The sequence below is a fragment of the Zea mays genome, chromosome 4 (genome assembly GCF_902167145.1).
Source record: "Zea mays cultivar B73 chromosome 4, Zm-B73-REFERENCE-NAM-5.0, whole genome shotgun sequence".
NCBI lineage: Eukaryota > Viridiplantae > Streptophyta > Magnoliopsida > Poales > Poaceae > Zea > Zea mays.
The window spans coordinates 89,126,986-89,143,744 of record NC_050099.1 but is presented as its reverse complement, the minus strand read 5'-3'; the positions used below and the strand labels follow the sequence as shown (position 1 = coordinate 89,143,744).

Below are 16,759 nucleotides of genomic sequence, written 5' to 3'. Positions count from 1 at the left end.
TCTCGTAGAGGCCAACCGAGATATTAGTGAATATTGGAAAAACTATTTAGAGAAAACAGTTGAAGAACTTCGCGCATCCAAAGAAAGATGCTTCGAAAAATCCCTAGGCTGCGTGGAGAAGATAAAGGCTAGTTTCGCCAACGTGGGCGCCTATTCCAACGAAGATAACTTTATACGAGATGACCCTGAAGGTATTATCGAATGGATAAGTGGAGAGGCCGAAGCTTTTGAAGAAATTTTAAGTGATCGCGGGGATGTCTGCGCGTTCTCCAGTGCACGAGGAATTTCAGCCATTTTGGAGAAGGCGGGGTGCGACCATGTCAAGACCCTGGCCCAGGCCGAAGCTGCCTTCTCCGTGGATGACACAAAGGATCCTTCAGCCGAAGCAAGTTTAATGGGCGGAAAATTTTACACTGACATCTGGGTAAATGGTGGCCGAGAAATGGCTCACGAAATTATGAAGAAAAGTGAAAAAGATATTAACGACGCTCGAGTGGCAGCGAAACAAGCTGAGGAAGTTGCAGAACGCGAGAGACGCATAGGTATTATTTTGTGGCCTTTAGCTTCGGCGTTTGTTTTTATAACGTCGGACTACTTAACCTTTTCCTTCTTCAGCTGAATTATCTCTGCCACCGGAACCATTCGATCCCATGGCCAATCCAGAAATGAAGGAAGCTCTGGAGATTATTGGCATGGCTGAATCTATTGTTCACGAAGTTGTCAATAAATTGCTGAATGAAATTGCGGAGAAGGTCCTAAAGGAAGACTAGGACTTTTGTAAAAACATTTTGAAATGGTCACTGTAACTTTATTGTGACAAGACTGTAATGTTTGATGTGTATATTTTTTAATCTAATATGTAAATTATTTGTAATTCACTTCTTTGCGATGCATGAAACTTTTTATACATATCGTTTTTGAGCCTTCTTCCCTTCTTTTCATGCTTCGTAAAGAAAAAGATCCATGCCTTGTGAAAATATCCAGGCTTCGTAAAAACATTCACGCTTCGTAAAGAATATCCATACTTCGTAAATTCATCCATGCTTCGTAAACGAAGGATCCCTTCTTTTGCAACAGAGCTGATGAAGTTGTATTTCTCAGCTTACTTTGTGCCTTAGCACATTTTCATAGCGTTCTCTGAAGATCGACTTCGTTATTCAAGTCGTGTCATTGGTGTTGTATGATGTATGATGTGATGCCATGCGGGATGATGTGATGATATGATGCAAACAATGATGCTAATGCCAAATACACATTCCCACACACCCACGCTGAAACACACAATCTCTGCGTCCCCTTAGGAACGATCGGAATCTTTTTGCCGTTTATTTTTCGGTTTCACCGCTTATTTTTCGATGTAAGTTCTGCATCCCCTTAGGAACGTCTTTTGAACTTCTTCGCCTTCTATTTCGGCGGTATAAGTTCTGCATCCCCTTAAGAACGTCTTTTGAACTTCTTTGCCTTATATTTCGACGGTATTTGGCTCTGCATTCCATTTGGAACGACTTTTGAGCAGAAAACTTACACTGCGCTCCCTTGGGAACGAATTTTTTGCAACTTCGGCAAAACTTATGTTGTGCTCCTTTAGGAACGACTTTTGTAGTTTCGGTGATTTTTAGCTCTGCATTCCCTTAGGAACGACTTTTGAGCTTCGGTAGTTCTTGAGCTTCGTAATTCTGTGAAGAAGATATATTTCATTCTGACAGAAGCAAAGCTATTACAAGAAATTAAAACTAGATTTACATTGATTGTTCCTTATCCAAAACAAAATGACATAGAACATAAAAGTATTTCGGGGGTAGGATATTGCTCAACAAATGTGCTTTGATTCTGGCATAGTACTGTTGACTGTGCGAGCTTCGGATTCCTCCCTAAGCTCCCGTTGTTGTTGGGTGTACTGGCACCCTTCTGGCTGCTCGCTTTGAGAGTATGTCGGTTGTAGTGGTGGTGGGGGTGGGAGTTGTGGCCAGGAAGCCTGTGAATGGATAGCCGAAGCAACAGAAGCTGCAGGATGATTACCCACATATTCTGGTATGTAGGGAGAGTGGCACGAAGCAGTGTGCAAGACCTGCTTCGGCTGATTCTGCCTAGCTTCGGCTTCAGCGATCTCCTTCTGCTTCTGAATGGTGATTTGACACATTCTTGTAGTGTGGCTCTTGTCCTCACCATAGAATAAGCAATAAATCTTTCTGGGTTGATCCCCATATCTTCCTCCGAAGCCCTTGTCGCCTCTGCCCCTTGGAGCTGGCGGCCTGAAAGAGCTTTGCTGTTGCCCCGAATATTATGAGGTGTACTGTGACCTCTGAGGCTGACTTCCCTTGTCATCGCTCTGGCTGGAGTTGTGGATCGACCTGACATGCCTCGGGTGAATTCGTCCTCCGAAGCCCCTAGTCATCTCAGAGAATCTGTAAGCTTCCTCCTTTCTTTGGCGGAAGTCATTGTCAGCCCAGATGTACTCATCCATCTTTTGAAGCAACTTCTCTAGAGTCTGTGGGGGCTTTCTGGTGAAATATTGAGCAGTAGGTCCTCGCCGAAGACCCTTGATCATGGTCTCAATGACAATTTCATTGGGCACTGTAGGCGCTTGTGCCCTCAGTCGCAAGAACCATCGGACATACGCCTGGAGGTATTCCTCATGGTCTTGCATGCATTGGAACAGGGCCTGAACTGTGACTGGCTTCGTCTGAAAGCCTTGGAAACTGGTCACCAGCATGTCCTTGAGCTTCTGCCACGACGTAATTGTCCCTGGCCGAAGGGAAGAATACCATGTCTGAGCCACGTTTCGTACTGCCATGACGAAGGATTTAGCCATGACAGCTGCATTGCCTCCGTATGAGGATATTGTAGCCTCATAACTCATCAGAAATTGTTTTGGGTCTGAGTGCCCATCATACATTGGTAGTTGAGGTGGCTTGTAAGATGGTGGCCATGGGATAGCCTGCAGTTCTACTGCCAAAGGAGAAGCATCATCAAAAGTAAAGGTATCATGATTAAAATCATCATATCATCCATCTTCGTTGAATAGGCCTTCCTGATGAAGCTCCCTGTGCTGGGGCCTTTGGTTTTGTTCATCTTGAGCAAGATGGCGCACTTCTTCAGTAGCTTCGTCGATCTTCCTTTGAAGATCAGCCAGCCGCGCCATCTTCTCCTTCTTCCTTTGTACTTGCTGATAGATGATTTCCATGTCCCTGATCTCTTGGTCCAACTCCTCCTCCTGGAGTGTTGGACTGGTAGCTTTCCTCTTCTGGCTTCGAGCTTCTCGGAGATAAAGAGTTTCCTAGTTTGGGTCCAGTGGCTGCAGGCAGCAGCCCCTGGCGATGAAGCTTTCTTCGGCGGCATGACGAAGGTCAGTGCTTGCCGAAGGTGGTCGAAAGAGTTCACCGAAGGTGGGCGCCAATGTTGGTCACTTGTTCTCAATTGCTATGAATTAAGAACAAGGCAATACAAAATGTTAAACGTTAATGCCCTTCATCCTTCGAAGCATTATTTCCCTTAGGATATAATGATCTTGAGACGAAGGTTTTGAAGGACATGCCTTCGTAGATTGTGATGTATGTTAATAAAAGGAGAAGCATATGAAATATAAGAGACAACATAAACAATCATATAACATTATTAATTCATTCTCATCATATTACCATGAAAAGGTAGAAACAATATTGAATTATAAATGTACCTTCGGCTTGAAAGAAGGTAAAAGTACAAGCGTGACACACAAGTGAATACAAGTCAGCGTGAACAGTACAGGGGTATTGTTCATCTATTTATAGGCACAGGATGCAGCCTATGAGAAATTGCATTCATGCCCTTATATTTACTATTGACTTATAGACAAATCTATGAGGACTAGATAGTCATTTCCCCATTAAGTCGGTTCCTTTTTCCGCTATTTAGCCGAAGCTCCCTTGCGTGTAGCTTCGGAGCAACTCCAACCTTCATCACGATCATGCTTTTTACATCGTATATGCTTTTAACACGAATCCGAAGGTACCTGTTCATATGTCACACTTGGAAGATATTGTTAAATTATATTTTTGAGGACCTTCGGAGGACGAAGGCCCCCAACAACGGGTGAGATATGTCTGCCTAGGGAGAGCACACATGGCACGACTGACGGTCGATGGGATGGCGATGGCTACAGAAAAAGCACTCGCCTCTATCGTTTTGGCCCATCCCAGTAGAGGGCCAGTGGACTTGATCGATCGGAGTCGTCGCCGCCCTCGTTGTCGCAATATATCTCACGATGACACACCGAGTCCTTGACAAGGCAGCTTGACCATGAAGGCATGAATGCATGATGAACCCACGCTGCTGCTACTGCTGCTTGCCTTTGTGTGTACTTCACTCCAGCATAGCAGAGCACATACGATAGCAGCTGCGTTAGCCGACAGATGCGTCATCCTTTGCATGAGGGCAATTGCAATGGGAAGCACATCATCACTGGCAGCCTGCGTGTTACCAATCCAGGAGTGTCACCTGAACCACAGCCTCTAGCTGATGAGATACAACCTTCAGTGCATCCTATTGCCGCGTCCTAGCATGTGCGCCACCCAAATCACCGGCTGTAGTCTCGAGTGGGTAAAGTGACCTGCGTGTCACGTGCTGCGTCGGTGGAGGGATACTGAAACACTATACTTATTCCCCATCCTGTGGTATGGGAGGGCTAGGGAATAGCAAAACACTAAGGGACATTCGGTTGACAGGGAATAGAAGACCGGAACTGTAACACCCCATGTGTTTATATTCCGCTCGACAACGAGTATGGATTTAAGCACGTAATATCAGTAGATAAAACGGATGCTAAATTTTAAACATCTTCGCCTATCGCGATCTTAATATCGCATCTGTTCCGTCTGTCGCGAGTTCGACATCATTTTTATTTTTCCAGTCTCTTCCTAAATTTTCGTGTTGTTCGGAACATATTTGTTCTGAAAATTGGTGCGTCCGATGATTATTTAAAATTCGTCGCTCGCGCAAATACGAATTCGGAAGCCCGACCCACTCGGATGATTTTTATCCCGGGCAAGTTAATTCGAACTCGATGACTAAAATGTTCGGGGTAAAATAATTCGAATCACGCGAAATCATGCGCGAGGTTATGATTCAATTTGTTCTTCAGCCCACACTGTAGGATAATCAAATCAACTGTGTTTTGGTGACGGGTAAATTTTTATCTGATTTCGACCAAACTAGTGTTACCTTAAATATTGAATCTATCTGTTTATGTGTTGTCCGAGAAAAATGATGTGCCAGCTCATTGTCGAATTATTCTCTGATCGAATATTCGGGAATCGGGAAAAAATCTGTTTCTTTTTCTCTCTATTTCCCACCGACTCTCCGTTCCTTGTCCATATCCGAGCACATGAGTTTCTGCCGCGGATATTTTCTTCTGCTTGATTTTTCTACCGCTCTCTCCCCTGAAAATATCCTGCGCTGGATCTTTTTCTTGCGGTGCATGCCTGGCTTATCTTCCCTCTGATATTTTACTGCCGCCCGGGGGCGTGGAGATTTTTTTTCGTTCGCCGCTCATCTTTGCAGAAATATCCACAGCCCTGAGGCTGGCTTCAACAATACCCTCTAAAGGGTCCTGTACCCTAAATTTAGAGGACGAGGACGTCCTCTACTCGCTCCAGCAACGTCCTCTAAACGGTTCTCTAAATTTAGAGAACGCTGTTGGATCCTCTATATGTAGAGTTTCTCTAAACGGTTCTCTATCTATTTTAATACTTTAAACAACCGGTTTAATAAAACTAAAATATGTACAATACATTTGAGAGTATGACAAATACGTATGTACAAAAATTTAAAAATTAAAAATGTCTTTAATATAGGTATTTATATATAGAGGACGTTGTTGAAGAGAAAGTAGATATAGGAGATGGAATCTTTTAGAGAAGAATGTAAAGGACGGATATAGAGGATGTATATAGAGGACGTTGCTGGAGACAGTCTGAGTCCCTGACCTCCTTTCTCTGTCGCGGTCTCTCCTTTCTCTCCCTCGCGGTGTATTCTTCACTGCGCGGCGCTTTCATCTTCCAGTCGTCTCTGCTCGCCTCCCTGAGCTTCCATTGCCGCGCGCCCCTACCTTTCGTTGGCCGCAGCTTCCTCCTCTCCCTACCATGGTCGCGTCCTCCCTCCACTCCGTCCCTGAGCTCCTCTTGGTGATTCCCTCTACTGCACCTTTTCTCGCCGGTGGTGTCCGCCTCAAGCTCGTCTTCTTCGTGCTTGCCCCTGCTCAATCGCGCCCACTGCTCCATCGTCACCAGCGTCGGCCAAAGCTCGGAGTCCCTCCCATGGCAAGCTCGCCGGTCATCTCTGCCCCATCTCGGATCCCCTCCCTCATCCCTTTCCTAGCCAAGCTCCTCCCCTGCGGCTCCCTCATGGTGCCCAGAATATCCTCCCACGCATCTCCCTACTGGAGCTCGCGTCCACCCCCAACTCAGTCTCCAGCTCCCCCTTGCGCGGCTCCTTGGAGCTAGGCTCCCACCAGCGGTCGCCCCATCTTCTTGGCCATGGTGCTTGCGCCCCTCCTCGGTCCTCGACGTCGAACGCCGCTGGCTCTCAGCGCCCATGGTCGTGGATCCCTCCCTGCTCGACCCTGCTTCTGCCCCAAGCACCTCCGGCGGTCCTGCTCATCTTGTTGCCACCAGAAAACACCACCGGGACATCATGCAGGTCTGCAGAAGCAATATCTGGCCGCGCTCTGTGCTACTCTAGTTCGCGTTCATGCCTAGGCTCGAGTTTGTGTACCACATGTTCAGCAAAATGTGTGAACCAGTTGTCAACCCCGCCATGGTCAGCCGGTGCGCCACCTATCTCGCCTCGCCGAGCGGCTTCCTCTGCTTGGTCCCTGTTGTGGCTCGCCAGTGTTTTCCCCAGCTCGAATCTCGCCCGACCCAAGCTAAACTCCATCCATGGCCGACTATCGATTCTCCCTAGACGGTCTCAAGCGCCCTCGCCTCCGGTGGTTTCAGCTTGCCGTCGACTGTCCTTGCCGCGCGTGCTTTAGTCCGAGCTCGGCCATGTCGAGCTCCCTCGGCGTCCCTCCCATGCCCGTGCTTGCCCATGGTCGCGCGCCGTCGCCCAGCTCGCCCAAGTCACCCATGGCTACGCACGGTGTTCTTGTCGATGCCATGCCGTTGCCGATGCTGTAGAGCTCGCCTTGCTCCTCGCGTCGTCGTTCGTCGGTCTCGGATACTTGGGTCTCTAGCTGCGCGTTCGTCTCTAGTCCTAACCGCATTCCAAAAGCTCTTTTCGGTTGGTCGTGTTGGCCTTGCTAGAATGGAGCTCGCCCCGCGTACGCTCGCCAATTTTCTTGGTCGCGTCTGCCGAGCTTCCCAGCGCTCCAGCTAGCTGATATCGTCAGGTCCGATTGTCCCAGCTCGTCCTGGTGGCCGTCGATTTGGAGCTCTGCGTGGACTCGGCCATGCCCAACACTATCCATGTAACTGTCGTACGTCTCCGCGTCATGTACAACAACATCACCGATCGTGCCTTCGCATGCTTTGTCGCGTCGAGCTCTTTCCCGTTGTGACTCACGCGCTATCTATTCGTCAATGGAATACTAATGAGCTTCTCCTCGCGACGCAGTTTTTTTGTGTCGTTGTTGCGCCAGAAGACGAAAGGAAACCACCAATGCAACGCTTGTCAGGTGTTGGTGTTGTGCGCGGACCGGATAGCGCCATCGATTTCGTGGTTTTAAATCGGATTTTAGTAGGGTAAGTTGATTCTCTGCTTCTGTTATTTTATTTTATTTTAATAAATGGATTAGTGGAATAGATTGTGATATTTAACGTATGATCGACGAAAAGTCCGAATTAGTATTCATTAATCGATGTAGTAGGTTTGAGCTGAATCTAATATCGGCGCGCATTTTGTTATTCCTTTTAGCCGAAATATTAGATAAGTGTGCAGCGTTTCTAAATAAATTGGAAGCGAGTAGAGTTAGCGAGCCGATTTCAGTCGAAATACGAGAAACCCCATAGTAGAAGAGGTATAAGTGTTTTAAGTATCCAGATTATGGAGAATGTAGTTTCGCAAGGCTCTATGCCTTTTTATAATGTATTATCTGTTAGACTTAAAATTAGTGTGCTGCTTTGCTTAGTTGGCGTGCTATTTAAGTTAGGTTACAATTTTGGGTTAAAAAGTTCATAGAACCTATGCCTAGCTATAGTTTCTTGCTTAAGTTGTATTGCGCCTCGCTATTAAGTGTTTAGTTCCCTCTCGTATAGCATTATTTAATTGCTATTCCTCCTTATATTCATACATGTGCATTATGCATTTCATTTAGGTACGATAATTAATCACATGATGTAGAAGACGACCCAAGTCGACCCCAGAATAATGCAGAGATTAAACATCTCCGCAAGACGACGTTGTCAGTCGGACGAACCTGAAGATGGATAATCTGAACGAGCGCCAACACAAAAGGTTGGTCGCCAAGTGGACGTCGTCTAACAACACTAACCTAGTGTTACCCAGGCAAGCCCTGGTGCATTTGCTACCTCCTTGCTGTTATAAAATCTTTATCACCTTATTTGATGCATTAGGTGATAGGAGCTGTGTGCTAAACCGTTGATGCATTTCCTTCCTTGATTAAACAACCCTAATACCCGTTTTATTAAATTTAGTGATGCTTAGCCCTGCTTATTAATTTAGGATTGTTTTTAAAAGATGATGTGTAACACGGGGTATGGGAGTTTGTGAAATAAAATGACTTGTGATGATGAAGCCATTGTGGCCACAATGATTTTATCATTCAAGTAGGGTACCTCTCTCAGGTATCAAGTTTTGGGAAATAATATGTAATGGAGACCAGACGTTGAGCGGGAAAGTTTGCCCATCTGTGTGGATTAAGGATTGTTCGATGTAGGCCTGATGAGGTGAGACTTCGCAACTAACCACATGCTCCGGTAAGCCCGAACCTGGCTATTCCATGCGTGAAAAGACAACCGCGCACTGGGCGTGAGAGATGGTGGGAGTAGCGTGTACCCTCCTGGCTAGAGGCTGAATGGAGGAGTACTGTGCTCCCGAGTAGCGCGGACTAGTTCACGTTGTGGAGGATCTGTGGGAACGATTGACATATGCAAGGGTTAAGTGCTACATATGTCGTGTGGTTAGGGATCCCCAGCTGGGTATAATCGGTTCGAATCGTCGTTGCTCCTCGGTTATGGAGACTCAACTCATTGACCACTCATCGTAGTTTACAAGTAAAATAAGAATTTAGGTAAAAGAAAGTTAGACCAGGACAAGTGAATGCTCTAGATTAGGCAAATCTAGATTCAGGAAAAGTACTTAACTTGTAAAGTAAAATTTTGGCATAAGGATCCACTCATAGTAAGCTTTTCTGCAAAACAGTCTTTGATTCTTGATAAGCCATACCTTGAATCCCTCTAGCCAGCATACCCTTGAGAGTCTTTTCTTTAGTCGGGTAAGTCTTGCTGAGTAATTCCATACTCAGGGTTTTATTCCCTGTTATTTTTCAGGTTATAGTTTTGTGTTGCTGATGATGGTGTTAAGTGCCGGTGGGCTCGGCCTTCTTATAAGTCTAAGTAACCCTTCTATACATCTTATTAAGGATGGTCCATTGAGTTAGCATATATTTTAAAACTACAAATAATTTATAACAGTTGAAAGTTATTTCTTTGAATCACTTTGGTAATCACTCTGATCATGTGCAATGTAAACTTGATGTAACTTGTAAAATTTGGTAATAAGATTTCCGCTGCAAATTGTTGGTGTGTGATTTGTGTTTACTTTATCCTGCGGTCCTGGTTGTAAGTGGTTTATCCGAGGTCCTTGGGGCACTCGGACAGATCCTGTTAAGTTATCTGGTGCACATGCATAGCCGTCTGAGGTCTTTGAGACAAGGACAGGTGCATGTGGGCCCAATAACTTGGGAGGTTCTGCCACAGCTGGTATCGGAGCAGGATTAAGTATAATACGGTCACATACGTATTTTAAAAACAAAGTTTTGGTTTTAGAAAACCTAGTTTCAACTAAACACATTGTTTGGTTTTGAAAAACAGTTTTGAAAAACTATAATGCTAGCGACATCCTCTCTTAAGCCCTAAATTAAGGACTATCAGGTGGCTTAGTTCAAACCAATAACCCACAACCGGGTGGATATTGCATACATGTGTATTGTTATTTTTGAAGACCATTCAGTCTTGAATGGATCGACGCTCAGGTAAGGTGAGATGTGAGAGCATGACCGAACAATCGTCGGTCTAGGGAGGTGCTTAATTGTGGCGCTTGATTATATACATGTTACACATATGTATATATGAAGGCTGCGATGTGGAGTATTTAATTTTTTAGAATTCAGTACCCCATGGGTGTGTATGTGTATACAGACATGGGAATACTGAGAAGTGTAATGTACTTGTAACGACGCACCTACGTTCAGGTAAGAAGGTGAGTTACCATAATGAGCTGCCCTATGGTTAAAGTGTGGCAGCAGCGCCTATGCGTGGCTCGGCGCTTAATGATGAGCTGGCCTCCATATAGCAATATATGGAGTATAAACTGTGATAAACTGTCATGTGTGGATCTTGCATCATGGGAAAATGGGCTGTGATGGAATTTTTCTGCAGGTACACTAACCTCGAAAACGTATGTGTAGCTGACGATTAGCAAAATACAGAGAGAGAACGTATGCCACCGATATAGAACGCTATGGCCACATTATGTTGGCAAAAACAGTGAGGACGAATAAGACGAGCATGCATCCTGATTGTTGCATCATGTTTGTCACCTATACACCCAAAATGCTTCTCTCATCTTTATTCCAGTAACCAGTGATTGTAGATAATGTGGTGTAATGATGTATTGTGAACTTTGCTGAAATAGCTGTCCTTCGTTCTTTAGGTAACCTATTTAGGTGTTATATATGTGTTTGCTCTGGTGCTTGATGTACTGATAGAAGGTTAGTAGTTTGTTTGCTTAAACCCAAAATTAGGCCACGTTCTTATTTAGTGAACCATGACCCAAAGTTGATTTTTCCGTTATCACTCCATGACCAAACACATAAAAATAAATGCCTAGATAATTTCTTTGTTGGACCTAAAGTGTACCCGGACTTGGAACAAGAATCTCGAGTCATATTTCCATCTTAGACCATGCCCTTATTCGATTGGCGCAAGCTGATGTCTCTATTCCAGTTTGTCTATTCTTGAAGATCGCAATGTTGCTTTATCAACCCAACCTAGGAAAGACATGTCCGATCATTTTCTTGAATTTGATGCCTTTGGTTTCCCCATACTTATTGAAGGCATACCAACTTAATCCTTGACCTTGTAATCTCTGCGATGGGCATAGAAATATGCTTGGGCTGAAATAGCAGTCTCCCATCGTACTTCTTTCATCAAGTTTAGGTTATGGCCATGCCTTGTTCATTTCATCGGGCCATGATCTAATTGGCTCTCTACTTGTAACCATTCTTACAGGTAGAGTCTCTTTTTTTTATTGTCATTCTTGACCAGTCTATTTGTGTTGTGTGAGATTTCTTGTTGGTTATGTCTGGTATTGGCGTTATGACTAAAATTGATGATGTCGAGCCAAAACCGAGGGCCTCCTGTGGGTATACACACAAGGTTGTGCTGCTCGGCATACGCTAGTATCACATTTAGTAGTCATAATCCATTATGAGATTATATCAATATGTTACCTCTACACAAATTGTTCTTACCACGTGAGATTCATTATTGGTGCCATTTTTGTAATGGTGTCATGGTTAAGGACTTATGGTACCGCAGCGAAACTGAGAGCCTCCTGTGTATGCGCACACATGATTATGCTGCTTGGCGCATGCCGGTATCGAGGTCTCTAGTCATGATCCATTGTGGAACTACACTGATGTGTTATCTTTCGTCGACCTTCTCTTGAAAACAATTTCGGTGTTGTTTGTCGAAGGGATCAAGCAACATCTATCAACTCTATTGGATCAAAAGGGCATACCCCTTTCATGTGTGGTCTCTTTTCCTTGACTTTGATGGTGACTTCACACATACAAGTTCCCTTTACGTCCTTTGTGTAAAGGTGAAGCCTTGGAGCTTTTAGTGATGGAAAACAACTGATTAGCTCTCAAAGTGGAGATCTATTTTCCCATGCCGCTGAGATGCAGGAGTTTGTTCATTCGCTCTCCTATTTAATCCTTGTATTCCCTAACCAAGTCAGTTCATCTCGCATGAAGAAACAGATGAACAACCTGACCAAATGGATTTCTACCACGTGCATGATCTCCTGTTAACCAGAGTGAACTCTCAACCGTTGGCTTACCGATGGTACTGAGAGGACTTGCTCAATGTCACAAGTAGTTCAACAAGTTGGTTTTACTAACTTGTAACTGCCCAATGAACAAAGGTTGAGTTTAGAGATCGTTTTATCAAGTTGTCTGAACTCACTTTGGTTCAGCCCATCCTAAGGAAGTGCTTGCAAAAATTAAGTTAAGTTGACCAATAACCACCTATTCATCTCTCTAGTCATGACTCGATCACCACACGTGTGTTTTTCTAGCATGTGTGATTAAGTCGATCCATGATTAGTGCTCGATAAAATGGGTTGGTTGCGAAGGCAGCATCTACATATCCCTCCGCTGGTGATTTTTTTCGAGTCTATATCACCTTTTATGGACTTGGATTCTCTGGCTAACACGAGTTAACCGTGATGTTGTTCGACATCCGCACTCGTCTCGTGTGCTACGAACTTATTGTGACCGCTTGATGGTAAACCTCTTTCTGTATGTTTTACCCAAGAGGTTGCATCTGATTCTGTTTGGGTAAAATCGCATATCTGCCGCTTGCTCAATAGACTCAGATTGTACAGTGTCATCAGAAAAAGCAAACTGCACACATGGAACCTTATGTGTTCTTCTGGCAGACATTGTCTTTACTAATGGACATTTCTAGATTAGCCTAAGGCGATATATGTTATGTCCACTAGAGAAACAACATCCTGAGACACTTGCCTTTATTTGGAACTATCTTATGATTATCGCTGATATTGACATGGGTTACATGCTTCTCTACTCTTAAAAGTCTTTCGCTCCGAATCTCGGGACGAGATTCTTTTAAGGGGGAGGTTTGTAACACCCCAGGTGTTTATATTCCGCTCGACAACGAGTATGGATTTAAGCACGTAATATCAGTAGATAAAACGGATGCTAAATTTTAAACATCTTTGCCTATCGCGATCTTAATATCGCATCTGTTCCGTCTGTCGCGAGTTCGACATCATTTTTATTTATCCGGGCTCTTCCTAAATTTTTGTGCTGTTCGGAACATATTTGTTCTAAAAAATGGTGCGTCCGGTGATTATTTAAAATTCGTCGCTCGCGCGAATACGAATTCGGAAGCCCGACCCACTCGGATGATTTTTATCCCGGGCAAGTTAATTGGAACTCGATGACTAAAATGTTCGAGGTAAAATAATTCGAATCGCGCGAAATCGTGCGCGAGGTTATGATTCAATTTGTTCTTCAGCCCACACTGTAGGATAATCAAATCAACTGTGTTTTGGTGACGGATAAATTTTTATTTGATTTCGACTAAACTAGTGTTATCTTAAATATGGAATCTATCTGTTTACGTGTTGTCCGAGAAAAACGATGCGCCAGCTCATTGTCGAATTATTCTCTGATCGAATATTCGGGAATCGGGAAAAAGTTTGTTTCTTTTTCTCTCTATTTCCCACCGACTCTCCGTTCCTTGTCCATATCCGAGCACATGAGTTTCTGCCGCGGATATTTTCTTCGGCTTGATTTTTCTACCGCTCTCTCCCCTGAAAATATCCTGCGCTGGATCTTTTTCTTGCGATGCGTGCCTGGCTTATCTTCCCTCTGATATTTTACTGCCGCCCACGGGCGTGGAGATTTTTTTCGTTCGCCCCTCATCTTTGCAGAAATATCCACCGCCCTGACCTCCTTTCTCTGCCGCGGTCTCTCCTTTCTCTCCCTCGCGGTGTCTTCTTCACCGCGCGGCGCTTTCATCTTCCAGCCATCTCTGCTCGCCTCCCTGAGCTTCCATCGCCGCGCGCCCCTGCCTTTCGTTGGCCGCAGCTTCCTCCTCTCCCTGCCATGGCCGCGTCCTCCCTCCACTCCAGCCCTGAGCTCCTCTCGGTGAATCCCTCTAATGCCCCTTTTCTCGCCGGTGGTGTCCGCCTCAAGCTCGTCTTCTTCGTGCTTGCCCCTGCTCAATCGCGCCCTCTACTCCATCGTCACCAACGTCGGCCAAAGCTCGGAGTCCCTCCCATGGCAAGCTCGCCGGTCATCCCTACCCCATCTCGGATCCCCTCCCTCATCCCTTTCCCAGCCAAGCTCCTCCCCTGCGGCTCCCTCATGGCGCCCAGAATATCCTCCCACGCATCTCCCTACTAGAGCTCGCGTCCACCCCCAACTCGGTCTCTAGCTCCCCCTTGCGCGGCTCCCTGGAGCTAGGCTCCCACCAGCGGTCGCCCCATCTTCTTGGCCATGGTGCTTACGCCCCTCCTCGGTCCTCGACGTCGAACGCCGCTGGCTCTTGACGCCCATGGTCGTGGATCCCTCCCTGCTCGACCCTGCTTCTGCCCCAAGCACCTCCGGCGCTCTTGCTCATCTTGCGGCCACCAGAAAACACCATCGGGACATCGTGCAGGTCTGCAGAAGCAATATCTGGCCGCGCTCTGTGCTACTCTAGTTCGCGTTCATGCCTAGGCTCGAGTTTGTGTACCACATGTTCAGCAAAATGTGTGAACCAGTTGTTGACCCCTCCATGGTCAGCCGGTGTGCCACCTATCTCACCTCGCCGAGCGGCTTCCTCTGCTTGGTCCCTGCTATGGCTCGCCGGTGTTTTCCCCAGCTCGAATCTCGCCCGACCCAAGCTAAACTCCATCCATGGCCGACCGTCGATTCTCACTAGACGGTCTCAAGCGCCCTCGCCTCCGGTGGTTTCAGCTTGCCGTCGACTGACCTTGCCGCGCGTGCTTTAGTCCGAGCTCGGCCATGTCGAGCTCCCTCGGTGTCCCTCCCATGCCCGTGCTTGCCCATGCTCGCGCGTCGTCGCCCAGCTCGCCCAAGTCGCCCATGGTTGCGCACGGTGTTCTTGTCGATGCCATGCCGTTGCCGATACTGTAGAGCTCGCCTTGCTCCTCGCGTTGCCGTTCGTCGATCTCGGATACTTGGGTCTCTAGCCGTGCGTCCGTCTCTAGTCCTAACCGCATTCCAAAAGCTCTTTCCGGTTGGTCGTGTCGGCCTTGCTAGCATGGAGCTCGCCCCGCGTACGCTCGCCAATTTTCTTGGTCACGTCTGCCGAGCTTCCCAGCGTTCCAGCTAGCTGATATCGTCAGGTCCGATTGTCCCAGCTCGTCCTGGTGGTCGTCGATTTGGAGCTCTGCGTGGACTCGGCCATTCCCAACACTATCCATGTAACCGTCGTACATCTCCGCATCATGTACAACAACATCACCGATCGTGCCTTCGCATGCTTTGACGCGTCGAGCTCTTTCCCATTGTGACTCGCGCGCTATCTATTCGTCAATGGAATACTAATGAGCTTCTCCTCGCGACGTAGTTTTTCTGTGTCGTTGTTGCGCCAGAAGACGAAAGGAAACCGCCAATGCAACGCTAGTTAGGTGTTGGTGTTCTGCGCGGACCGGATAGCGCCATCGATTTCGTGGTTTCAAATCGGATTTTAGTAGGGTAAGTTGATTCTCTGCTACTGTTATTTTATTTTATTTTATTTTAATAAATGGATTAGTGGAATAGATTGCGATATTTAACGTGTGATCGACGAAAAGTCCGAATTAGTATTCATTAATCGATGTAGTAGGTTTGAGCTAAATCTAATATCGACGCACATTTTGTTATTCCTTTTAGTCAAAATATTAGATAAGTGTGCGGCGTTTCTAAATAAATTGGAAGCGAGTAGAGTTAGCGAGCCGATTTCAGTCGAAATACGAGAAACCCCATAGTAGAAGAGGTATAAGTGTTTTAATTATCGAGATTATGGAGAATGTAGTTTCGCAAGGCTCTATGCCTTTTTATAATGTATTATCCGTTAGACTTAAAATTAGCGTGCTGCTTTGCTTAGTTGGCGTGCTATTTAAGTTAGGTTATAATTTTGGGTTAGAAAGTTCATAGAACCTATGCCTGGCTATAGTTTCTTGCTTGAGTTGTATTGCGCCTCGCTATTAAGTGTTTAGTTCCCTCCTGTATAGCATTATTTAATTGATATTCCTCCTTAAATTCATACATGTGCATTATGCATTTCATTTAGGTACGATACTTAATCACGTGATGCAGGAGACAACCCAAGTCGACCACAGAATAATGTAGAGATTAAACATCTCCGCAAGACGATGTTGTCAGTCGGACGAACCTGAAGATGGATAATCTGAACGAGCGCCAACACAAAAGGCTGGTCGCCAAGTGGACATCGTCTAACAACACTAACCTAGTGTTACCCAGGCAAGCCCCGGTGCATTTGCCACCTCCTTGCTGTTTTAAAATCTTTATCACCTTGTTTGATGCATTAGGTGATAGGAGTTGTGTGCTAAACCGTTGATGCATTTCCTTCCTTGATTAAACAACCCTAATACCCGTTTTATTAAAATTTAGTAATGCTTAGCCCTGCTTATTAATTTAGGATTGCTTTTAAAAGATGATGTGTAACACGGGGTATGGGAGTTTGTGAAATAAAATGACTTGTGATGATGAAGCCATTGTGGCCACGATGATTTCATCACTCAAGTAGGGTACCTCTCTCAGGTATCAAGTTTTGGGAAA

General features: G+C 45.7%; 2 pseudogenes; both read left to right on the top strand.

Moving 5' to 3' along the window:
* The first annotated feature begins 5,980 nt into the window (after positions 1-5,980).
* On the top strand, positions 5,981-7,714 carry LOC103653500 (uncharacterized; annotated as a pseudogene).
* Positions 7,715-14,681: 6,967 nt separating this feature from the next.
* On the top strand, positions 14,682-15,165 carry LOC103653499 (uncharacterized; annotated as a pseudogene).
* The last annotated feature ends 1,594 nt before the right edge of the window (positions 15,166-16,759 follow it).